The sequence below is a fragment of the Trachypithecus francoisi genome, unplaced genomic scaffold (genome assembly GCF_009764315.1).
Source record: "Trachypithecus francoisi isolate TF-2019V2 unplaced genomic scaffold, Tfra_2.0 Lachesis_group17, whole genome shotgun sequence".
Lineage (NCBI taxonomy): Eukaryota > Metazoa > Chordata > Mammalia > Primates > Cercopithecidae > Trachypithecus > Trachypithecus francoisi.
Window position 1 is genome coordinate 45,383,336 of NW_022681462.1, and position 26,444 is coordinate 45,409,779.

A 26,444-nucleotide genomic window follows, 5' to 3' on the forward strand; every position below is an offset into this window, starting at 1 on the left:
GGCTCTGGGGATAGAGGTAGTCCATGCCATGTGCTGCTGAAAATTACCCCCCACCACCCCTTTGGACATAGTTGCAGGCATACTACTAGGCCCAGGTAAGATTGGAATGGCTGGCCATAGGGTGCATATGTCCATGCATTTGAAATTGAGCACTATGTGTCTGTCACATTTACCAAGTTACAGTGAATAGGCCACCCAGCATTCCTTTGGAGGTTGGAAACGGTACATTCAAGGTCAGGGCTGTGAGTAACCAGCAGTCACTACCCAATTAAAAGAAATCTGGGCTTGGAGCCTCTATTCAAACAGATTGTAGGAGAGAGAGGAGGAGGACTTTTGCAACAGGGAGGACCCTAGACATGAGATTGGTAAGTGTTTCTAAGGTCAGCCAGAGAGGAGCTTTTATGTTATATGGAGGAGTAAGAATGCTAGAAAAACAAACAAACAAATAAAACAAAACAAACAAAACGGACTGCTTCAGGTGCTCACACACTGTGTTTTTGAGACCAGCTGATACTTAGGAGCATTAAGGAGGCACCATTCTCCATTCAAATGCTGAGTTAGGCTGATGGTGGGCTGAGGAGATGAGAAAAGGAAAGTCCTGTAGGAGGTGACCTAAAGGAATAAAAGGCTCTCCCACCTATGAGACTGGTTGCAGTCACAGTTCCAAGGAGCCTGCCTTCCTGGATCACTTCTATTTTCAAAATGATTTCTCTGCCCCTTTTGTCAAATGAGAAATGCTCTTTCTCCAACTCCTTGAGATTGGGCTGGCCTGTGGCTTGCTTTATCTGATAGGATGTGGTGGAGAGGTGTGTGAGCTGGAGGCCTCGAAGGCCTTGCGGCTTCTGCTTAGAACCTCTTACAATGCTGACATCAGTTCCCCATCAGCTTCCTGGGAAGAAGCCTAGTAACACCCACGGGAGCCTGGGAGGCCCTAGGAGAGGAACTGACATGCCATCGCCAACAGCTGGTACCAGCATTCCAAAGTCTGAATGAGGCCACCTTGGATCCCAATCAGCTGCATGAGTGACCCCAGGTGAGGCCAACAGAACTGCCCATATTGCCAACTCTCAGAATCATGATAAAATATGGTAAATCATTGTAAGGCACTACATTCTGGGAATAGTTTGTATACTTCATTGAAGGCTCACCCACTGGGGAATGTGAAGGTGCCAGTTATTAACCTATCATTTCTTAGCTTCCAGCCACCCATCTGCTGTGCTTTGTGAGGTCAGAGCTAGGACTCTGCACTTTACATTATGCTTGCCAGCTGGCTCCAATCAGGCCCTACCAACACAGGCAGGAGGGCTATTTGGAGGCTGCAGCAAGGAGGACAGACTTTCTTCCAAACCTGTGAGTGATACGCAAAAATCTTGGTAATGTATCTGAAGTAGGGCTTTCCTGTAGCAGCAGTTAGACTCAGTGATTGGGTTTTTCAATATGTGCACACTTTCCTCATGGCCCTGCTCGGAGATATCAACACCTGACCAACCCTGGGTTACTTTCCCAGGGGACTTTTCCTCTAAGCGTTTAAATTTTATGAATTCAACTCCCTTATCTTGTTCCAACAGCCTCAGGAGTAGCAGCTGCTTCTTGCAATTGCTACTATTAGAATACCCCAGTGTTATATTTTATTTTGCTTTCTGGTTCTTCAACATCTAGTTAACCATCTTTTACATTAAAATCCCTCTGTTAAAATACCGCTTCTGTGGTTTCTGTTTCCTGGCTGCTCTGACTGATACAGTGATTATGGTTAATTCCTTATCATTTGTGAGGGAGACTCATCACTTCATTAGGAAACTCAGTGAGACCGGCTGCTCAAAAGCTTAATAATGGGGCTCATGCCAATTACAGAAACACTCTAGGTAATATGGCCCAGGGAACGACAATCACCTTCCTTCCTCCCTCCCTCCCTTCCTCCCTCCCTTCCCCCCTCCCTCCCTTCCTCCCTCCCTTCCCCCCTCCCTTCCCTTCCTCCCTCCCTCCCTTCTTCCTTCCTTATAATATATTGAGAAAAGATGGGCTATCAAGTCAGAGATATCAATTAAAATTCTAAATCAATTACTTATTAGCATTGTAGCCTTGGGAACATTATTTACCATGTTCACACTCTGTTACTCCTTCCCTCAGTAACTGAACACAGACACATCTCGGGGTTTTCTTAATAAAGGAAATACTTTATTAAGGGCAGTTCGTGCAACAGAGAGATGCTCAGGATCTATGCCAGAACATCTCTTGGAATAGGTGGTCAAGCAGAGCTTTTATATGCAAAGACATGAGACAGATGACTGTGCGAAGAGAAAAACTAAAAAACACTGAGTTGTCTTGATACTTAAGGAACTGTGTCAAATGTTGCAACAACAGGAAGGCAGGGAATGTACATTTTCATTTAAGTACATGGGCAGAGGTTTGGACCTGAGATAGAGCAAAAAAAGTTATAATGAGGGAAATCCATATAAAGCTGAGGGCCAGCCATCATAGTATATCCAACCTCAAATTATGTCAAATGTAGTTTCATTAGCCTTGTCAGTCTCTCCTCTGTTTCAATACAGGCTCAGAAAAACTGTCCCTGAACAACTCAGGGATAAGGGAAATTTGAAGTTGGAGATGGCTGAGTGCAATAGTCTTCAGAGCCAGAGATTCCTGAGTGTTGTCCCTGGATAACCAGTGGAAAAGTCTGTGGAGCATGCTGGCAATGGTGAGCTGTTTTCAGTCCCAAAGATGAGGCATTTTAAGAGTGGAATGCCTGAAGTGAAAAACATAAATATAACATAAAAGATTGTATTAAATAAACAGCCAGGAGTTGAACCCCAAGGGTATCCAGTCTAGCAGATTCCAGGAGGGCTTTGGATGGGAATCTTTGGATTATATATATTGCTTGTTGAGTTTCTTGAAGTGAAGAGTTGCTGCTCTGGGTGATGTTGTCCACAGTATGGTTTCCTTTTTGAAAAACAGCCAGTGTTTCACCAGACAGCCTTGGTAGCTCACACAGTGGATTGTATGTTGGAGAATCCAGCACAGTCTTAACTGGTTTTCAGTTTTTCCAGGTTCAGTAAGTTGTCAGGTTTCAACTCTCGGAACTTCTTCAGATCTTGAGGAAAAGGCCAGCTCAGAGTAACTTAGACTCTTGATAGGGATCTGTGTGGTCAAGCTGGGGTTCTCAGTAATGCTGAGTTAGGAGGGAGAGAGAAAAATTTAAAATATTGATCTGGAGGGTTGGAAACAGAAATTGAAGGAAACTGGAAGACCTGAAAACATGGTAAAGCTTGATAGTGTGTGCAAGGTGATGGGTAGGAAATAAAACTGTCTTCTGTTTTCACAGTGGAAGAAATCAAGACAGTTTGCTTATCCATCATGTATTTACATTTCTTAAAGATATTCAAAGTAGCTTAAAGATAATGAATATGATCCGAATCTGATATCCCTGAAGGATGCTGTGGGTTGAATTGTGTGCCCGAAAAGATATGTTCAAATCCTAACCTCTGGTGACTATAAACATCATCCCATTTAGAAGTAGTGTCTGTATTAGTCTGCACCAAAATACAATACTCTGGGGGGTGTAAACAACAGAAATGTAATTCTTACAGTTCTTGAGGAAGAGAAGTGGAATTCACATTGAAGGTACTGTGCCTACCTGCTAAGGAGTTCAGAAAGTTCAAAAGCCAGTATGGGTAAGGAGATGATAAATGGGAAGAGGGCAGTTCAAAGATCATATATATCCCCAAGCTGATAGCATCATGAAGATACCTACTCTGTGACATTGTTTTATTGATTCTGCAAACTTATCTCACAGACTTAAAAAAAAAACTGAGCAATATTTATTCAGCAATTAGGAGGTCTATGCCCCACTCAGTCAGAGAAAACAGCAAGCTTGATAGGTTTGCTATGGTCAGAAGATGATCTTACATCAGTTATTGGAACTGACTAGTTAGCAGGTTCCCTTTTGCCTGAAGGAACATTCATAAGAACTCTATTCTAAGCTGATATTCATCGATGTTTGAAAAGACGGAAAACTTGGATCCATGTCCAAGTTAGGAAGTCCAAAATCATCAGTGTTTTGTTGATCCTCGTGAGGGCTTTTCTCCTGGCTTATTGATGTTCACCTTCCTGCACCTTCCATGCTGCTCACATGACCTTTCCTTGTGTGATTGTGAAGAGAGAGAACAGGATCTCTGGTGTCTCTTCTTAGACTGGCAATAACCCCATTAGATCAAGGGCCCACCCTTATGACCACTTTTACCCTTAATCACTTTCTTCCTCCAAATATAGCTCCACTGGTATTTAGAGCTTCAAAGTATGAAATTGGTGGGGAGACATGATTTAGTTTACAATTTGGCCTTTGCGGGATGTAATCAAGTTAAATGGGACCATATCAATTAGAATGGTCCATAATTCAATGATTAGTGTCCTTAAAGTAAGAAGATATTTGGACACAAATGCACAGAAGGTCAAACAGGAAACACACACACACACACACACACACACACACATGGCAGAAGACCCTGTGAGGATGGGCAGAGATGAGTGATGCATCTCACAAGCCACGCTAGCCTGGGGTTACTGGCCACCATGTGAAGCTAGAAGAGGCACTGAAGCATTCTTCCTAAGTCTCAGGGGGAGCACAGACCTACTAACACAATTCCAGATTTCTGGCCCTCAGAGCTGTTAGGGAATAAATTTAAGTCACTCCCTTTGTAGTACTTATCACAGCATCCTTAGGAAATGAATGCAAATTTGCTAGAGTCTTCTATTAAAAGACAACATTTATCCCTACAGTCACCCCCATTCCTCATTTTGATCAAAGGCAATCTCAAAGAAAGAACATTCTTGACCACAAGATAATAACACATGGCTGGTCTCATTAGATTTGGTCTCATTATTTCACAGATACAGGAAAAAGGACAATCTGCCATATAGGCATTTTAAAGTTTTTTTTTTTTTTTGGTAGGAAGTTTCCATAAGGAATCTTAGATTAGACTTGTAAACCTTCTTGGAAAGCAAGCCATTACACTTCAGCAGCAGTACTTACTTCTAGTTTTGGGTGAATTCTTCTCTTCTCAAGGACCTAAAATATGTTAAATTTATTAAAACTGCCAGGAAATGATCTCGTTTTTTTACCGAGACATTTGGAAACATAGAAGTCATGTATGGCTTTTCCAAGATGGCTTTGAAAGCACTGACTCTAGTAAGTCAACATTAGTTCCTTAAAAAAGTCTGGTCATACCTGAGTGACTATCATTTTAAAATATAATGTCTCAGGCAGGACCTTGAACCAATGCTTTAAATTATATTCTGTTAACCAGAACAGATTCCTACTAAATGTATGTAAATAACTATATTGCCATGAAAATAAGAATTGCTGGGTTCTGGAAGGGTCAGGCAGGGAAAAAAGGATAAATGATTCATTTTTGTTAGCACAATCAAAGTCCATTAAATTGCTAAGTTATAGATGTCCTATGAGAACAGATAAAAGCTTCCTTGTATTTAGAAAGTGTACCATTAAAGCATCAGCAATACTCCAAGCAAAGTCGACGATCATTCTTCATCATTTCATTCAGTCCTATGTAATTAATTACTGTTCTGTTCATCTTGGGTTAGCAGTCTCATAAATTCATCTGCTTCTTGACTAGTGTTCTGGAAATCTTGACCCAGTCCACTGCATAGTTTCAAATTTTTCCTGATGATGCCATCAGATGCCTGTGCCTATGAGTACCTGGTTTAGTTATTTACCATGGAGCTCTGAGAAAGTTATTTTTTGCTGAAGATGAAGACTCTGGCTTGTTGGTGATTTGCAAGTGTTTTCAAGGAAGCCTCAGGGTAGAAACAAAACAAAACAAAACGCCCATCTGTAATGACAAAGACTTAAAACGACTGTGATTACCTTACTGCTGACAATTTTCAAAGTTGAAATATCTGAGGAGAGTTCATTACAATATAATGCAACTGAGAAGGAAGTGTTTTTTTTTCCTGTGGCATGCAAAATAAAATAAAATTCATCTAATTTTTTTGGGATAAAATATCTAAACATAATCCTTATAGAGAAATATTTTATTATAATCCTGAGACATACTATACCATGCATATTTAAATAGCATACCAAAAATATACCAAGATCATCAAGTAAAGAGTATCAGCAAGTCTGGAGAAAGTCCTAAATATGTCTATATTAATAATCCTTGGTGGGGCACGGTGGCTCACGCCTGTAATCCCAGCACTTTGGGAGGCCGAGGCAGGTGGATCACAAGGTCAGGAGAGCGAGACCACGGTGAAACCCCGTCTCTACTAAAAATACAAAAAATTAGCTGGGCATGGTGGCGGGCGCCTGTAGTCCCAGCTACTCAGGAGGCTGAGGCAGGAGAATGGCGTAAACCTGGGAGGCGGAGCTTGCAGTGAGCCGAGATCGCGCCGCTGCACTCCAGCCTGGGCGACAGAGCGAGACTCCGTCTCAAAAAAAAAAAAAAAATCCTCAGTGAGTAAATAATGTGAATTCCGAGTTGGGAAGATTTGTACCTTTATTATTTGTCTCCGTCATTTGGACTAATATTCTTCTCCACTTAGTAGATAATTTTTTTATATTTTAAATACCATCACCTGGTTTCCCATTCTGGGCAATGAGAATTTACTTCCATTAACCTACAGTAAATAGAATGCAATGTACTTCTATTAATGGTACAGTTTATTAAGTATATAAACACATACACACATACACGCACACACACGTACACACCACTTCGCTTCCCACATCCTACAAAAATAATTGAATCATATTTTAAGAAATCATGACTATTTTACAGATTCCTCCTACCTAAACCACAAAGAAAAATATGATCACCTTTCATTGTATTTTTAGACTTTCATTTTTCCTAGAGTTATTGTTTCACTTTCTTTTTATCTATTTACATTTCTATGTGTCTCTCACTAATTCATTGCCAAACTCTCTGCCAGAACTCTAAGACTCTTATAAAAATTAAGCATACTTCACACTTTATCAGTTCTACTTCTTAATTTTAATATATCCTTCATTTGTCTGTGTGGGCAGCTCTCTAAGCTTGCTGCACAGATATCCTCCTGGAAATTTCCCAAGCTTTTCTTTTAGCCTGCCTTTGCCTGACAGATGATTGGGAGTTTAGCCACTAGAATTCTTGATCAGAAGTCATCATCATCTCACTATCTTCTAACTTTCTGCATTACTGTTAAAACATCCTGTGTTAGACTTGATGCCTAAATATATTCTTCATATATATATTTTTAAGATCATCCCTTATTTCTGGAGTTCTGAAGTTGATTATTTGCTTTAGGATGCCAGTCATTCTATGTCTTCCAGTCAGTACAATCTTATCCTTCAGTGTTTTCTTGTATATTTTCTTTGATTATTTCCCATTCCTTTATTCTTTTTTTTTTTTTTTTTTTTGAGGCGGAGTCTCGCTCTGTCGCCCGGACTGGAGTGCAGTGGCCAGATCTCAGCTCACTGCAAGCTCCGCCTCCCGGGTTTCCGCCATTCTCCTGCCTCAGCCTCCCGAGTAGCTGGGACTACAGGCGCCCGCCACCTCGCCCGGCTAGTTTTTGTATTTTTAGTAGAGACGGGGTTTCACGTATTAGCCAGGATGGTCTCGATCTCCTGACCTCGTGATCCGCCCGTCTCGGCCTCCCAAAGTGCTGGGATTACAGGCTTGAGCCACCGCGCCCGGCCCCATTCCTTTATTCTTTGGCTTCTTAACTGTTTTGCTGAACATGATGAATTGATAATATCCTTTTCTAACTTTTCTTGTCTAATTTCCATTTATTTGACTAGTTGTCTATTTTTGGGAGAATTTCCTATTTCTATTCCTTTTAAAAAATTTTTTCTTATAGCCTAGTTTTTTAATTTTTCATTTCTGCTCTCCAAGGTTTTATTTCAAAGAATATTTTCTTATTTTCTAAATGTTTCCTTTTAAATATTCTTCCATTTTTAGATGCCTAGGATTATAGGGAAATTTCTGGCTAGGATTAATTCATTCACTTTTGGAGGAGTTGAAGTAGTGTCATATAATAGACATAAATTGATGATTCTCTAAACACAGTGATTGGCTTTAATGCGACCCCCAGAGCAAATGAAAGAGAAAAGGCAAGTAGGCAAGGCAAAAAATAAACTTTATTTACAAACCAATGTGAGGGAGGGGCGAGGTTCACTGGCCTCCGGCGGTGGAGGCCGACGAAGTCGCTCCGGCGGTCTCGGGCGAGGTTCCTGGGTCCCACGCAGGAGGAGGGGCCGAGGAAGTTCGCTCCGGCGTTCTCCCACGAGGTTCCTGGGTCCCGCAAACGAGGAGGGGCCGAGGAAGTTCGCTCCGGCGCTCTCGGACGAGGTTCCTGGGTCCCGCGCAGGAGGAGGGGGCCCAGGAAGTTCGCTCCGGTGCTCTCCGACGAGGTTCCTGGGTCCTGCGCAGGAGGAGGGGGCCCAGGAAGTTTGCGCCGCCAGCCCGCCTGGAGCGGCTTTTATGTCCCGGGCCGGGAGTGGGAGGGCAGTGGGCGGGACATAGGCGGGTCGGGGGGCGGGTCGATAGGCGTGGCTAGGCGGGTTCCGGTTCCTCTCGTCGGAGGTCGGGTTGCGCCTGCGCAGTCCACCCGTGTCTTTCCCGGGGGCGGGAAAGTTGACAGTGAAGAACCCGGAACTGCGCCGTCTTGTCTCCGTTTGTCCAAACACACAGCATTCACCCTTCAATATTTTGATTGGAGAAGGTGATAACTTCAGGTGTGGTTTTAAGCATGGCTGCCTGCATATATTTGATCGTTATTTACTGATTAAGTAGTACAGCAATCATTTGCTCAGAGGCTACTCTCTAGTGGTGGGAAAATACAGATCTAACCTTCAAGTAGATGATGCTGTGCTCTTTGTCCAAGTAAGGGCTTTGTAAGCATAAAAATATTAAATACAGGAGACACTGGATGGCCTGAATGGAGTAAAGAAATACAATGAAGGGGATACTGCAGGGCTGTGGATAATAAGCTCTTTAAGGATCCCAGGGGATTATTGTCATGGATTATAAAGGAAATGTCTGTCTCTCAAGACCTTAGGTAAAGAGGATCCAATGTTACAACTCAAACAAGGCCATTTAGCCTCACTAAATTTTGTCTGAAATTACAGCATGGAAACATAAATGGGTGACAATAGTGCTCTTCCATCTTTTGCTGTAAAGTCTTTATTTTAGTATGCTACACTCAGTCTCAAATTACTCATTTCTCAATGAATTTCAGAACTGGTACTGTTTTTCAGGAAGTTTTACATTAGCATTCCTCCAAATTATCCTTTTTGTTTTACAACAGGTCATTTCAAAACTTCTGGGATATAAAAAAAATCTTTTTGTTAAAAAAAACTGGAAATTCTGAATCAAGCGTTATGTGTAGGTGACCATGCCATAAAGAAATATAGAAATCTAGGAGAGGTAGACTCTCTATTTTTTCTCATTACCTCACATTTTTTCCTTAAGGATCAGGAGATACAGAGTGGTGCACAGCAACTTTATGCTGTAGGACTGTGTCAATGTCAGCATTTAGAAATTAAGTAATGATTCATAAAGTAAGCAAGCTGTAACGAAGTGCTGCACTTGCTCAGGTGAGGAAAATTGTAAATGTAGACCATTATTTAGATAACTTGAAAATGGGTATGAACCAAGTTGCCTGTCATTCTGTGGCCCTTAAAACACTGGTCCCAGCTAAATGCTTAAAAACCTATAAAATCATAGGCAGGAACTTGTAGATCCTCTTTACTGATTCCTTTGTGTAACCAGAAATATATAGTACTAATTTATTTCTACAAAAAAGAGCATCATAATATTGGACCTCATTTCTATCAGACCAAGCAAAAACTTAGTGTTGAATAATGCAACATTACCCCTGGGATGGAGAATTGGGATTTATGCCATGATGATCTCTCATCCTTTGGACACAGGACATGTTTCCAGGCTGTGGTCCAAAGCTATGTCCTGGTGATAGATGGTGAAATGCATCAAACAGAGCAGGTATGCATTGTGATAGTCCAGTATTAAATGAAGAAAAAAATTAGAAAGGGTGGCACCTGTATCATGATATTCACTTCCAGACCAATTTCTTGCTAAATCCTATAGCTTCTTTAACATGTTCACATAAATGAAAATATAAAATATATGGAGCTGTGTTTTTTCATATAGGACAAACATTGTCCTAAATGCTCAGACCCATGAAGGTCATTTGCTATTCCCACTTCCATTACCATTGCCCACTTTCATTACCTTCTTGCTTTTTGATCCTGGAGACAGGTTTTCTATCAGTGTTTGCATCCTCTGCGTACATAGAACACAATGGCCATGCTTCCTTTTCTGCACCACACTCAGTGCATCATGGGAAGTGAGAGTGGGTGCTACTGGGAAGAAACACCTGGCAAGATGGGCCTACCTCTACACCTGGCAAGGTGGGCCTACCTCTACACCTGGCAAGGTGGGCCTACCTCTACTCTGGATCCTATGAATGCAGTAACAGCTGCGTTCACACTCCACTACAGTGCTGAGAACGGGTACTGGCAGCAGAAAGAATCTTTATAAACACACATTTGGGAAAGGCTTTCCTTTTCAAAGTTTTATTTCTTATGTGTAGTTTTTGTTAGTAAATGAGCATTCTTTTTTCCTGAAACAGTTGATTTTTTCTCTACAAAATTGCCCTGACAGGCTATGGGAATGACAAAGAAATACTCTAACTGAAATCCTCTTTTTCACCAAAAGATGTGAATGCTGAAGAGGGGAGATAAACTGCTTGGCTTGTTCAGGGATGGAGAAGAAATTCCTTGGCAAATCAGTGTAATATTATATATTGTTTATGCTTATATTCATATGTGTCAATGTTATAAAAATCCAGTAAGAACATAAACATACCAGTTTTGGTGCCTTGTTTGTTCTACTTGCTTAGATTTCCTTAACTGTAGGGAAGTACAAGGTTAAGAAACCAAGATGTGGCAGCTAGGCCTTCAATTTTCTTGAAATATCTAATTTCTTTCTTATAAAAAATTAACACAGCTACGGAAAAATGCTAACATTGTTTGCATCTGAGTAGTGGTATGTATAAATTTTTGTTTTCTGTACTTGTCAATATGCTTGAATTATTTTATAAAATTTTTATTTTTAAAATGAATAACTTGAACACAGGCTGATATTGAGATGTTTTAAATTCTTAGCAAGGAAGAAAATTGTTTTCCTCTGAGGTGCTCCACTCTGTTTAATATCTACTGTTGCTCTCTCAGTTAAGAGCCAGGAATTGCAACCTCACCAACCTCAACCACAGAATGTGGCAGCAAAAAGAGGACAAATTGCTGGTGCAGGGAAAAGGGAAAATGGAATAGTGAGGGCTGGGGAACAGTTACTCAATTGAAAAAGACTCAAGAATTGATGGTAAAAATGAAGAAGTGGCTGTGAGCACCCCTTCTAAACTACCCACATTGCAATCAGCCAGTGGCCAGAGTGCTTTCCTTCATAAAAGAGTTATCTAAGTGGCTTTCCAGAACTTATGGAGCAGAGTGCTGGGATCTTTTTTATGTCACAGTTACTGGTATGCTGGGGCAGAGCATCATGTTGCAAGGACCAATCTGAAGATGACACCAGCCCAGAGGACAGGAAATCTAAGAGACATATGGGGTGCAATCCAGAGGATATGTGAGGCCAGGCACAGTGGCTCATGCCTGTAATCCCAGCATTATGCGAGGCCAAAATGGCTGGATAAATTGAGGTCAGGAGTTCAAGACCAGTGTGTCCAACATAGAGAAACCCTGTCTATACTAAAAGTACAAAAATTAGCCTGTCGTGATTGTATGTGCCTATAATCCCAGGTACTTGGGAGTCTGAGGCAGGAGAACTGCTTGAACCTGGGAGGCAAAGTTTGCAGATTGCACCACTATACTCCAGCCTGGGTGACAGAGCCAGACTCTGTCTTAAAGAAAAAACACAATGGAGGTGTCTTTCACAATGGTTGAACTAATTTACATTCCCACCAATGGTAAAAGCATTCCAATTTCCACATCCTGTCCAGCATCTGTTGTTTCCTGACTTTTTAGTAATCGCCATTCTCACTGGCATGGTAGGTATCTCACTGTGGTTTGATTTGCCTTTCTCTAATGACCAGTGATGATGAGCTTTTTTTCATATATTTGTTGGCCACATAAATGTCTTCTTTTGAGAAGTGCCTGTTCATCTCCTTTGCCTACTTTTTGATGGGGTTGTTTGTTTTTCTCTTGTACAATTGTTTAAGTTCCTTGTAGACACTGGATATTAGTGCTTTGTCAGATGGATAGATTGCAAAAATTTTCTCCCATTCTGTAGTTGTCTGTTCACTCTGATGATAGTTTCTTTTGCTGTGCTGAAGTTCTTTAGTTTAATTAGATCCTATTTGTCAATTTTGGCTTTTGTTGCAATTGCTATTGGTGTTTTAGCCATGAAGCCTTTGCCCATGCCTATGTCCTGAGTGGTATTGCCTAGGATTTCTTCTAGAGTTTTTATGGTTTTAGGTCTTACGTTTAAGTCTTTAATCCACTTTGAGTTAATTTTTGTATAAGGTGTAAGGAACGGGTCCAGTTTCAGTTTTCTGCAAATGGCTAGCCAGTTTTTCTGGGACTATTTATTACGTAGGGACTCCTTGCTCCATTGCTTGTTTTTGTCAGGTTTGTCAACGATCAGATGGTTGTAGATGTGTGGTGTTATTTCTGAGGCCTCTGTTCTGTTCCATTGGTCTACATATCTGTTTTGGTACCAGTATCATGCTGTTTCGGTTACTGTAGCCTTGTAGTATAGTTTGAAGTCAGGTAATGTTTCCTCAAGTGATTTTTAGGTAAATTCTTAGGGCACCCACTAACTCATTTCTCTCATACACAGCACTTTTCAGAGTGCAGGAGACAGCTCATTGGCCTGTGTTGTTTAGTTTTCTACTTAGAAGCATTTCGAAGTTTGAGGATTCTCTGTCTTCTAGGCTACGATGAAGGTAAAAGGTCTTCTGTTGTTTCTCAAACTTAATTTTCATTGACAAATAGAAATATTGTGTATATACATATCATGTATTACATGATGTTTTACAATATGCATGCATTTAGGAATGGCTTAATTCAGCTCATTTACATATGCATTACCTCACAACTCTATTTTTTTTTTTATGATGAGAACACTTTAATCTACCCTCTTAGAGATTTTCAGTAGAATATCTTGTTATTAACTGTAGTCACCATGTTGAACAACAGATCTCTTGAACTTATTCCTGCTGTCTAACGGAAATTTTGCATTTTTATCAACATCTCCTCAGTCGCCAAGATTCTGGGAACCGTTGTTCTGCTCTTGGTCTTGTATGGTTGTATTTGTTACTATTTTTGTGTATGTGTGTCCATCTTTCCAGTTGTGTATTATTTCTGGGATGGTTTGGGAGATTTGGGCTTATTCAGTTGCCCATACTTCAGCTTGCATCCTTATTTTTAGGTTGGATCTGTGTGTGTCTGTGAGTGGGTGTGAATGTGGGGGGTACAAATTCCAGATTTTATCTTTTTGTCACCTACATTTGATTTTACTCACTTTGGGTTCCCTTTCCAGTGTCTTAAAATGTTCTAAAAATTTTGATGTAACTATTTCTTAGTTCCCATTGTCTTGTTTTTTCTCACCAGTTGGTGCGTCCCATGTAGCTGCCCTTTTGTGTCCTTGGTTCTCTCATCTTTATTATTGCTCCTTACAGGCCCAGTGCTTCTACAGGCTGGGCTCAGTATTCTAGGAAAAGGGATTCTATAGTGATGTACTCCGTATATGGCAGTGCAATCACAGAGTAAATTGATGAAGATAATATAGATGCTGAAATATTACATGTAGTTCATAAATATATAAAGCAAAATTGATAAAAGTTGAAGGAGAAACTGAGATTACATAACAAAATTTCATTAGCTTCCCTTCATTGAAAACAAAGTGAGCCAACTTGTTTTGCCAAATACCAAGAAGTCACATCTTAACATAAAAAATAAATATAAAACTATTGCCCAGGCACAGTGACCCACACCGCTAATCCCAGCGTTTTGGGAGGCTGAGGTGGGTGGATTAGAAGGTCAGGAGTTTGAGACCAGCGTGGCCAAGATGCTGAAACCCCATCTCTACTAAAAATACAAAAATTAGCTGGGAGTGGTGGCAGGCACCTGTAGTCCAAGGTCCCTTGGAAACTGAGTCAGGAGACTCATCACTTGAACCCGGAAGGTGGAGGTTGCAGTGAGCCAAGATTGTGCCACTGCCCTCCAGCCTGGGTGACAGAGTGAGACTCTGTCTAAAAACAAAACAAAACAAAATAAAATTATAATTAAGACATATGGTATTGGCCCAGTGATAGGCCAGTAGATTAATGGAGTAGAAACATGACCATAGATACACGCCTGAGTTATAAAAGAGCTCATACCACAGATAAACAGGGAAAAGAGAAACCATTTAACATATCACTGAGATGTTTGGCTACCTACCTAAAAGTTACATTGAATTTCTACTTTAGAGCATACACAAAAATAAATTTCCCATGAATCAACACTTGTACAAACTTAACATTTTTTGGGAGCAAATACAGGCGAGTTTGACCTTGAAGAAAGCCAGGCTCTCCTAAACCAACGTGAAACCATAAATAAAAATTGACAAATTCAGCGTCAATAAAACTGAGAGCTTTTGTTTATCCAAAAACTGATAAAAAAGTGAGTAAGCATGCCAGAGCCTGGAAGAAGATACATATCATATCCATAGTTGTTGAGAAATTCAATTGTAAGGACACAGAAACAAGCACTGTCCCACTTGGGAAATGAGCCAGTGATGTGGACACATAATTCTCAGGAGAGGAAACTTGAGTGGACTGTGATGTTTAAAAGATTCTCAATTTCACTAGTAAACAGGGACATGCAAATCAAAACCCCAATGGAGGACTATTTTACAGGTTCTCGATTGGCAATAATGAAACAATTCTACGTGTTGGTAAGGATGGGAATCAATAGAAACACCCACTGATGATGGGACTGAAAAATCAGTAAAAATCACTTTAGAAACAGTCCAGACTTCTCATGTAAAATTGAGGAAATATGTCCCCTGTGACACAAGAATGCCAAATCTCTGTATATTACTTAGAAAACTCTTTCAAAAGTCACCAGGGGACATGTATAAGAGTATTTAGAGAAACATTTTTACAATATAAAATATTAGAGCTTCTCCATCAACAGAATAAGTACATACAATGCAACATATTCATACGATACATGAAAAAGAAGCAAACAATGGCTATTAACTTCAACACGAGTGCACCTCAGAGACAGAGTGTGGAAAAAGCTGGTCCTGAACAAACGGTAAATGTACAACTACATAGTTTATAAAAACAAATGTAAAATAAAACTGAGATGAAAAGCAAGAACATGATAAACCAATGTCAGAGAGAGGGATGGGAAGGAGGTCCTCAGGATTAACTGACAGAGCAGGAGTATTCCATCTGGGACAAGCATTGACATTTTAAAGTTCCCCTTGATCGCAAACCATGTAAATCCAAAGGGCATCAGCCTAATGACTAAGGTCAGCATGACCATAAACCACAAATGACATCTCCAACTAGAAACATTCCAATCCCCTCCCCAACCAGAGACATGCCAGACCCCAGATAACCTCCCCTCCAACCAGAGGCATTCGAACCGCTCCATAAACTTCTCCTGCACACAGTAACTTTCCAAATCTGGGTTGCAAGATAATCTCTCTCACCCTAAAACCCATAAATACTCTTAGTCTGTAAGAGACAGAGCACTTCTGAACAAAATCAGCCAGAAGCCCTTCTCAGGTTTATTCTCCAAAATAAACCAGGTTGACTGTTGAACCACTTTTCATATTTCTTTCCTCTTTCTTTAACTCTTAGATTAATAACATGATTTGTTAATGACAGTCTTAATACTGCTTTAGTGATATTCGTAATATTGTACATCTTTAACTGGGTGGTGAGTGTGAAGCTGTAAAAGTCAAACTCTGTAAAATATTTAAAAGGTTATTCTGAGTCAATATGAGTGACTACAGCCAGGGGAACAATCCTAATTGGTCCTGAGGAAATGTGCCTGAAATGGTCGGGTTATAGATTGGTTTTATATATTTTAGGGAAACAGAAGTTACACACAATGACACAAATCAATATGTGTATAAAGTAGACATTGGTTTGGCCTGAAACAGCGGGATGTTTTAAGGTGAGGATGGGGGATAGAGTTAAGATTTGTTTAAAGATTTGAAGTCAGTAGAAAGAAATGCTTGAGTTAAGATGGGGGGTTGTGGAAGCCAAGGTTCTTGTTATAAAAATAAAGCCTCCAGGTAGCAGGCTTCAGAAGAATAGATGGCAAATGTCCCTTTTTAGACCTTAAAGGTGTCAGATTCTCATTTAATCTCTCTTAACTACAGGAAAGACCTAGAAATGTAAGCAGATTTTCTACAGATGTAAATTTCCACAACAAAAATGGCTTTGCAGTGCCATTTCAAAATATATTAAGGGAGTATATTTTGGGATAAAATATTTTGATTTCCTTTAGGGCCTGCTATCTGTCACATGATGCTATTCCAAAGTCAGAGTCAGATTAGAATGGGATATCTTATTGCTACAAAGAGTCTGTTTGGTCAGATTAATATCTCTGTTTTAATGCTAATACTAGTCAGTTGTGGCTAACCTCCAGCTGAGATGAGGTCCAACAAGGTGTGTCCAGCCTACCTACCTGTTATGGCCTGAAATTTAGTTTTTCACATTTCTCTAGGGTTCCCTTGGCTAAAAGCGAGTCCATTCAGTCATGGGAGGGCTTAGCATTTTACTTTTGGTTTCTACAGCTGTTCACCTTACGATTCTCTGCGTCTGTTTATACTGTGTATGATTTACACTCTACTGGTCTGCAACCAACAGCATCAGCTTTGGTAACAGGTGTGACAAACTGTTGCCTCAATTTACTACTTATGGTCTCTCTTTTTTTTTTTTCCGAGACGGAGTCTCGCTCTGTCGCCCAGGCTGGAGTGCAGTGGCCGGATCTCAGCTCACTGCAAGCTCCGCCTCCCCGGTTCATGCTATTCTCCTGCCTCAGCCTCCCGAGTAGCTGGGACTACAGGAGCCCACCACCTCGCCCAGCTAGTTTTTTTGTATTTTTTAGTAGAGACGGGGTTTCACCGTGTTAGCCAGGATGGTCTCGATCTCCTGACCTCGTGATCCGCCCGTCTCGGCCTCCCAAAGTGCTGGGATTACAGGCTTGAGCCACGGCGCCCGGCCTACTTATGGTCTCTTAAAGGTAGAAAACTTTTTGCCATCATGAAACATTTTTAAAAAGTGACCCTAGAATTGTATGTCAAAAAAAGATCTTCACATAGAAACAGAACTTCTCAGACATTTACTACTTTGAGACAAATAATGGTCATGAGCTCTTATCATAAACAATGAGTCAGTCAACGCAAAGAACAGCTAATATATAATAATGTTTTTGGATTCTGAACGTCACCAAATGGAGTCACTTATGATGAGTGACTCAGCCCACAGTGAAACTGCTGACCCTTCCTAGTGACAAGCACTGAGGTAATAATGATAGACGCAGGAGGCAGAAAAGGGGACAGGGGTCCCTGGAGAATCTCCAACCCACCCCACAAGTGTTTGCATCTGATACTTTTGTGAAGATGAGGGAACCTACCCAGGATCTTGTCTGTGCAAGCCTGCAATGGACTGAGGACCCACCTATGCACTGGGAAGAAGTTTGCACCTCATGCGGGAGCGAGGAGCCTGGCCTCTTCAGCTGGTGTGTGGTGGCCTTGTATTCAGTATTTGAAGTGGGAACTGTTAGGAGGACCCCTTCCTTTTTCACTGAGAACTTTCTTTATTTAATAAATTCTTGTCTCTTCACCTTCTGTGGGTTTGTATGTCCAATCTTTCCTGGTGGTGTGACAAGAACCCGGTTTTAGGTGAACTAAGGAGAAAAAATCCTACATGATTTTCGTGGCCTTTTTGGGGAAATGAGGAAGGATTAGTAAGATGCAAATCAAAATATTTTTTCCCTTTTGTTTCTAAGCCATTTTGTCCTTGGACTTCTTCTGAGGATAGAGGAAACTGTGTCCCCCCTGTCCCATTACTCTCCGGGGTCGGAAATGTCAATGTTGGTCCATCCAGCCTTCTATGACATTTTCTTTCTTTTTTCAGGATCAACAGGCAAGCGGTGGCAATGGCCTAAGGGCCCCCGTGTGGCAGGCTGGCAAGTGTTCCTACCATGCATCCATGGTGTTTTCCCCTCTGCCAAGGAGTCCAGCTGCAGCATCTTTCCAACCCTACACTTTAAGCTTTTTTTTTTTTTTCCTTTTTTCTTTTCTCCACCCTGTGGGTAGTTAGCAACAGCCTGACACTTTAAGCCTTTTTTCTTTTCTCCAACATGTCATGAGTTAACACTTAAGTCAGGGATTTTTTTTTTTTTTTCCTTTTAGAAGACGTTGTACTAGCCCAGGACCCCAACTATTACTGTTTATGTTCTCTGTATTGTTTTAATTATGGAAAAGGATTTGTGAGGTTGGACTTAAGCTGTATCCAATCTGGTGTGTTTTGCATGTCTTTCTGTGCGGTCAGTAGCAAACTTTGCTGAAGGCCTCCATCTTGTTTGATGTCCTTGGACACATGACCTGTAACCACAGTGGAAGTGCTTTGTTTTGGCCTCCACCATTTTAAAATGGCAGCCCAGGTTCAATCCTGGCTTAGGAAATGAGTTCTTTCTGGTTTGATATCTGTAGGACATTTGCTATTTGTTTATTTTCTTCTGCTCCATGAACTGCCTTGGATTTCCCTTTCTCTGAGCACCTGTGAGGTCACCTTTAGTTTGAAAGCTAGAAATATTGGCTGCTTGGTGCAGCTAAAATCAGGTAACAAAGGATTTAAAGAGATTTTCTTAACCTGCAGATTAATTAAAAGTGGATATCCATGTTGTAGGTATATTTTAAAGGCCTTTATTTTCCTCTCTTGTTGGATCTTGTTTTGCTGGAAAAGGTTTTTTTCTCAGTCGACTGAATTATTTTTCTCCATTTTTGCCTTGCCACTTTTAATGCCCATGTCAGAGAAGAGAGACCTCTGTTTTCCTCATGGAGCCCCAGGAATTAGAGGTAGTGGATCCCGCTCAAAATCTCTTTTTGTCTTCCAGCTATCCCTGTTTATTAGGCCCTAGAAACTGCATGTTTTCTAATCTTGCTCTTAAAGGACTCCACCAAGATGGCAATAATCCAATTAGGAGATTGGCATACAAAAAATCTTATACCTACTGGATCCTTTTTGCTTGTCTGTGTAGTTATATATCTGTTATGTGTGTAACTTCTATAAAAAAGAGGTCTAATTAATTGACTTAAAGAAGGATAAGCACTTGGATCAAATATTTTTCAAAAGGACGATAAAAATCGTAGTACCTTTTAGTTCCCATGACTTTAAGCTTTGAGAAATAAAATTAGCCTTAAAGATTATTGGTAAAAACAGATGTCATCAAAATGTAAATTTTTGCCTAGGGTTAAAGGATGGTTTTGAATTTAATAAGATTAAGTTAAAACAAGTTCTGGAGGATTGTCTTATCTTGCAAAAGAAATTCCATGTGTGAACATAGTGACTAAATTCAAAAGGGTATTATTATATTGTTTATCTGTAAATTGAACATTGAAATAAAAGTACAACAAGGTACTCTTTTTTTTTCTGTTTTTTTTTTTTTTGAGACGGAGTCTCGCTCTGTCACCCAGGCTGTAGTGCAGTGACACAATCTTGGCTCACTGCAAGCTCTGCCCCCTGGGTTCATGCCATTCTCCTGCCTCAGCCTCCTGAGTAGTTGGGACTACAGGCGCCTGCCACCACGCCCGGCTAATTTTTTTGTATTTTTAGTAGAGACAGGGTTTCACTGTGTTAGCCAGGATGGTCTGCATCCCCTGACCTCGTGATCTGCCCACCTTGATCTCCCAAAGTGCTGGGATTACAGGCGTGAGCCACTGCACCCGGCCAACAAGGTACTCTAAAGACATGAACGTGCTCTTTGGCAAAATATTTAAAGGGTAATACAAGGTTTATAAATTTTAAAAAATTTCTGAGTCATCATTTTGGAAAAATAAATAACTTAGGGTAATTTGATATTCTATTTTGTAACATCAAGTGTTTTAAACTTCTAACATATTTCACAGGCTTCCCAAAATCAAAATTCAGTTTCAAAATTGTCTTTCCTGACACCTGGCTTTTGGATGACACCAAGAGCTCCTAGAGCACCCAGAAGATTGGTAAACAGGATTAGTTAACATGTTTAGGCACATGGGATTGCTAAAATTACGTTTAATCTTCTTTAGGTTATATTTTAGGGAATAATACTAACGTATGTTCCAAAATTGTATGGCATTTCTAAAACTCTAATGTCTACCAATCACAATTAACGTTGTAATGTTAAGTTATTGTAAATCATGGAGTTAACCAAATTTCCCTGTCAATCAAGTTTCGGACAGTAACTACCCTGGACATTTTGTTATTCACAGTCAATTGTTGTCTTGTTTTGATACTCTTCAATAAATGGTTTATAATCAGCTATAGAAATTTAATAGGTGCTGTAAAATGTAAGTTTCTGATAACTTTGGAGATTTTGACATTGAAATAAAGGGAAAATGTACAGGAATCCTGAAGAGCTGAAATGTTCACAAATATCAAGCAAAACAAGAGTTAACTGAATGGACTGAACTAATAAAAAACTGAAGCATTTTGTTTGACTTTTGTGTGGAACATTGCTGATTCTTGTTTTCTTTTTTAGAGTCAAGAATACTTATTTTAAACTATTTATGGCCTTTAATAATTGATTAAGGTATATTCCTGTGAATAAAATTTGGAGCATATTTGTCTCTTTCTCTCTGCCTGGTTTCTTTAGACCTTGGAAGATAGTTGTGAGTATTCTTAACTTAAGGCAATATAGTTGTTTGCAGCAGTGCAATAATAATCCCTTTTCTTTTGTAACAGGACACAATTGGAGAAAATGGTTGTTTTACTAATTCTTTGACTGGAAGGATATGCTTCCCTTTAAGGAGTGAAACTTGACTTACAGAGCCGATAAAAGCCTCTTGGGAAAACCTGTCTCATATCTTGTCTACCCAGTCCCCATATAGGGTTCCTAACCCTCAGTGAGTAAAGAATGTCACATTCTAAGAGGCCCAGGAAGCCTATGCTCTTGGGACCTCAAGAAGAGAGGAGTTTACCTAACTCACAGGTATTTCAGCATACTAACCCATAGCTGGGCTTTACTTTAGAGTGTCCTACCTAGGATTCTTTGTGAAACAGAGTTCCATCAATACCAGTTAAAGAGGCCTATGTAAAAATAATAAGGCTTACTACAGTTTATGCAAATAATCAGGCCAAGTATATGACTAAAGTCTATTTTAGAAACAACTCAGTATTATCATGATTTGTTTTTGAATATAAAGGAGGATGGCCAGGCATGGTGGTGCACGCCTGTAATTCCAGAACTTTGGGATGTCAAAGGGGGTGGATCACCTGAGGTCAGGTATTTGAGACCAGCTTGGCCAATGTGGTGAAACTCCGTCTCTACTAAAAATACAAAAATTAGTTGGGCTTGGTGGCTCCTGCCTGTCTATAATCCCAGCTAGTCAGGAGGCTGAGGCAGGAGAATTGCTTGAACCTGGGAGATGGAGTTTGCCGTGAGCCAAGATCGCACCATTGCACTCCAGCCTGAGTGACAGAGTGAGACTCCATCTCAAAAAGAAAAGGAAAGGAAAAAAGAAAGAAAATGGGGATTGGAGAGAGAGAAAATTCCCATTTTTGTAGTATTTAACAGCATAAAGAAAGCATTTTCACCAGTATTATTTAATTGGATTTTTTAAAAATCCAATTTTAACTTAAAAAATCCCTATTTTAAGAAGGAGTGAACATAATTTCAGGCCCAGGACTGTGGGGTGGCTGGGATAGGAACCGTGTTTTTGGCTCCTGAGGCTGCAGAGGGCATCTCAGGTGGCTTCTGAGAATTGGCCAGGATCAGCTCTGGTCCTCTGGCAGGGATGGAGCCCAAGGCCTGCCTGTGGCCATGCACACCCTGTGCTACCTGTTGCTTCCCTGTGTCCTGAGGAAAGTCAACTTGTAACAACCACTAGGGTGCCTAGGGGCCCAGAACTGTACACAGAGTAGGCAGGCCTGGGCTTCCAGAAAGGAGCATTAGAGCAGGAGCCTGCCTGGAGCCCTTCCTGCTGGCTGCCCTGCTAGCTGTGCCCAGGCTAGGTCTGATCTCTCTGTGGGCCCCAGAGTCTGCAGCCTGGTTACCCTCTCCTTGGGAACGCTGTGTCCTGCTATGCCCAGGAAGTGCTTGGCAGCCTTCCCTGACCTGGGACCATTGGAGGATTTTATTCCAAGCTCAGGTGACAGTTTGTTCCTTCTTTCTAAATGTGAAGTGTGCAGCCTTTTAACTTAGGCTCTGTGTCCCATTGAGGACACTGTGTTTTCAAATCCCATACTGATGTGCTTCCCAGGGGTCTGACCAAATTTGAATCTTTTTCACAAGCCTTTTCCGCATTTCTTTGGAGAAGAGTGTTATCCTTCCAATCCTACCTCCTGACCCGCACACCTGGGACCTCTCTCCGCAGTGCCTTGCTGCTGCTGCTGCTTCAACACTCTGCAAACTTGCTCTGAATCTCACACTTCAGGGTTCAGTGCAGGTCCCCTTCCTGAGTTAATAAAAGGCCCTTCTTCAAATCAAAATTGGACTAATTTTGCTTCCTATTGTATTATTTATAACAATAATAGGTCACGTCTATTGAAATGCTTAACCTAATGGATTTTACCTACACAACCTCACTTGTCCCAACAGCTAGAGAAAGCAGTTAATATCATGATTCCTGTGTCTCCAGGGAAGCAGCTGTGGCTCAGAGACATGAACTGGTGGGTTCAAAGTCACAGTTCTGGTATATGGCACAGTAAAATTAGCCTCAAACCAAAGTCTCAGCTCGAAACAGCCAGGCCATGCTGTGCTGTCCTTCAGGAACAGGTGGAGGTCTCTCCCTTCTCCTATGCCAGCTGCTTAGACGCTGGAGCACAATCGCCTGACAACACATGACCTTTAATGGATCACCATTCTTTGTGTACTTGTCCAAAGAACGCTGTATCTTTTCAGTGAGGAAAGGAAAACACTCTGCCCTCAGGAACACACTCTGCACCTTAGACTTGGTCCAAGTCTCCCTGGGACAAGCCTTATCTCTAAATCTACAATATTTTTATTGAGATTTTATAGTTGAAGACCTGTGATAGGTAGAATGATGACCCCCAAAGATATTCATATTGTAGTCACCAGAACCTGTGAATATGTTCATCAGTTTGCTTCAAGTTTACTTCTTGAGACGAGGGAGGTAAAAAATATGGCAAAAAGTTTTAAAATGTGTTTTGGAACTAAACTGCTCCATTGCAAGACTGGTTTGAAGTCTGGCAGAGGTTGGGGCAGAGTCAGAGTCTGGTGTGTTGATAGCTGCATCCAGCAGGAAGTGAGGGGGAATAAGCAGGAAAGATCTTGAGCCATTGACCAGGCCCTTGGTGTTTCTGTGCCACATACGCTGAAAAGGTTGGATTGACGCATAGGACACTGGACTATGCCTCAGGAGACCTTCCCAGGCTCCGCCCAGGTTCTGCAGCTCAGAGTCCCCTTTTGTCCTCCCTCCCAGCAGATTTAGATTAATCTCTTCTCTAAACAAGAGTTTAGATGTTTTTCAGATTTGCTGCTTGGCTTCGGTTCACAGTTGTTAAAAAGTGTGAGTCATCTGTTTAAAACTGACTTATTCAAAGCTTAATTTGTTATATTTCTCAGCGTCTGCCTTGGGTAAATCTCTCAGATTGTACCAAAAGCTGCTGTGTTCAAAATCCAACATCCAATACATAAAGCATTGACTAATTAGTTTGTGTGTGTAGCAACTCTAGCACCAGAGCCCGGCCCATGGTTACAATGCATTAAGGGTGAGCTACATTTTTTAAGCTGTCATGAAGTTGGAAAAAAAGGCCATGATTTTTTGCATTTTCTTATTTTGATCTTGGTGCAAGAATGTTGAAATTATTTCGAATTCAGTGCGTGGTACTCCTGGCAGTACTTATGGAGATGAGTGGAAGTATTTTGGCTGAACATTATTATAGTATTCATAAGAAATGTAAGCCCATTACTTTCTCTTCTGGTACCTAATTGGACTGCATTTGATTTATTTCTTCATCAAGAAGCGCTCATATTATTTCTTGGTTATTTTATTGTTGTAAGTATTGACCACACAATTTACTAAACTTTAAAAATAACATTTAGGTCTAACATTTAAGTCTCTAATCCATCTTGAATTAATCTTCGTATAAGGAGTAAGGAAAGGATCCAGTTTCAGCTTTCTACTTATGACTAGCCAATTTTCCAAGCACCATTTATTAAATAGGGAATCCTTTCCCCATTTCTTGTTTTTCTCATGTTTGTCAAAGATCAGATGGCTGTAGATGTGTGGTATTATTTCTGAGGACTCTGTTGTGTTCCATTGGTCTATATCTCTGTTTTGGTACCAGTACCATGCTGTTTTGATTACTGTAGCCTTGTAGTACAGTTTGAAGTCAGGTAGCGTGATGCTTCCAGCTTTGTTCTTTTGATTTAGGATTGTCTTGGCAATGCGGGGTCTTTTATGGTTCCATATGAACTTTAAAGCACTTTTTTCCAATTCTGTGAAGAAAATCATTGGCAGCTTGATGGGGATGCCATTGAATCTATAAATTACCTTGGGCAGTATGGCCATTTTCATGATATTGATTCTTCCTATCCATGAGCATGGTATGTTCTTCCATTCGTTTGTGTCCTCTTTGATTTCACTGAGCAGTGGTTTGTAGTTCTCTTTGAAGAGGTCCTTTACATCCCTTGTAAGTTGGATTCCCAATACTGTAAAAACCCTAGAAGAAAACCTAGGTAATACCATTCAGGACATAGGCATGGGCAAGGACTTCATGTCTAAAACACCAAAAGCAATGGCAACAAAAGCCAGAATTGACAAATGGGATCTAATTAAACTAAAGAGCTTCTGCACAGCAAAAGAAACTACCATCAGAGTGAACAGGCAACCTACAGAATGGGAAAAAATTTTTGCAATCTATTCATCTGACGAAGGGCTAATATTCAGAACCTACAAAGAACTCAAACAAATTTACAAGAAAAAGACAACCCCATCAAAAAGTGGGTAAAGGATATGAACAGACATTTCTCAAAAGAAGACATTTATACAGCCAACAGACACAGGAAAAAATGCTCATCATCACTGGCCATCAGAGAAATGCAAATCAAAACCACAATGAGATACCATCTCACACCAGTTAGAATGGCGATCATTAAAAAGTCAATAAACAACAGGTGCTGGAGAGGATGTGGAGAAATAGGAACACTTTTACACTGTTGGTGGGATTGTAAACTAGTTCAGCCATTATGGAAAACAGTATGGAGATTCCTCAAGGATCTAGAACTACCTGTACCATATGACCCAGCCATCCCATTACTGGATATATACCCAAAGGATTATAAATCATGCTGCTATAAAGACACATGTACACGTATGTTTATTGTGGCACTATTCACAACAGCAAAGACTTGGAATCAACCCAAATGTCCATCAGGGACAGACTGCATTAAGAAAATGTGGCATGTATACACCACAGAATACTATGCAGCCATAAAAAAGAATAAGTTCATGTCCTTTGTAGGGACGTGGGTGCAGCTGGAAACCATCATTCTCAGCAAACTATCGCAAGGACAGAAAACCAAATACCGCATGTTCTCCCTCATAGGTGGGAATTGAACAATGAGATCACATGGACTCGCGAAGGGGAACATCACACACCGGGGCCTATTATGGGGAGGGAGGAGGGGGGGAGGGGAGGGGTGGCAATGGGAGTTATGCCTGATGTAAATGACGAGTTGATGGGTGCTGATGAGTTGATGGGTGCAGCACACCAACATGGCACAGGTATACATATGTAACAAACCTGCACGTTGTGCACATGTACCTTAGAACTTAAAGTATAATAATAATTAAAAATAAATACATAAATAAAAATAACATTTAAATAGAAACTCAATTGTTACTCTAAAGACTCACATAATAAATGATAGTCTACCAGTTTCCATTCAATTTATCAGGCATTTATTAAGCACCTACCTTGGACCAAATACTGTTCCAAGTTTTTCAGTATCGTCAGTGTTTTATATATACATGTTTTATATACATTATATACATATACACACACACATAAAATCTGTGCCAATGAGCTGTACTTTTAGCCATAATCTGGGACATGAAAGTAGTGAATTTATTTCCTTTAAGGACATGTATTTGTATATAATTTTTACGCTGTGTCTTTGTGCTGGTGATATTTTATAGTTGTCACAGTGACTTATGAAATCTTCTGAGGGGCAATCAGTCTAG

General features: G+C 40.6%; 1 long non-coding RNA gene across 2 annotated transcripts in view; it reads left to right on the forward strand.

Moving 5' to 3' along the window:
- Window positions 1-1,268: 1,268 nt before the first annotated feature.
- The window catches only part of LOC117062251, a 193,517-nt gene continuing 168,341 nt past the window's right edge, over window positions 1,269-26,444 (forward strand). Inside the window, exons 1-2 of one of the 2 annotated variants that reach the window (XR_004428273.1) lie at window positions 1,290-1,350; window positions 2,550-2,695. This is a non-coding gene — a long non-coding RNA (uncharacterized LOC117062251). Of the gene's footprint in view, window positions 1,351-2,549; window positions 2,696-26,444 lie in introns of both variants that reach the window. The other variant, XR_004428274.1, reaches the window with a different exon arrangement.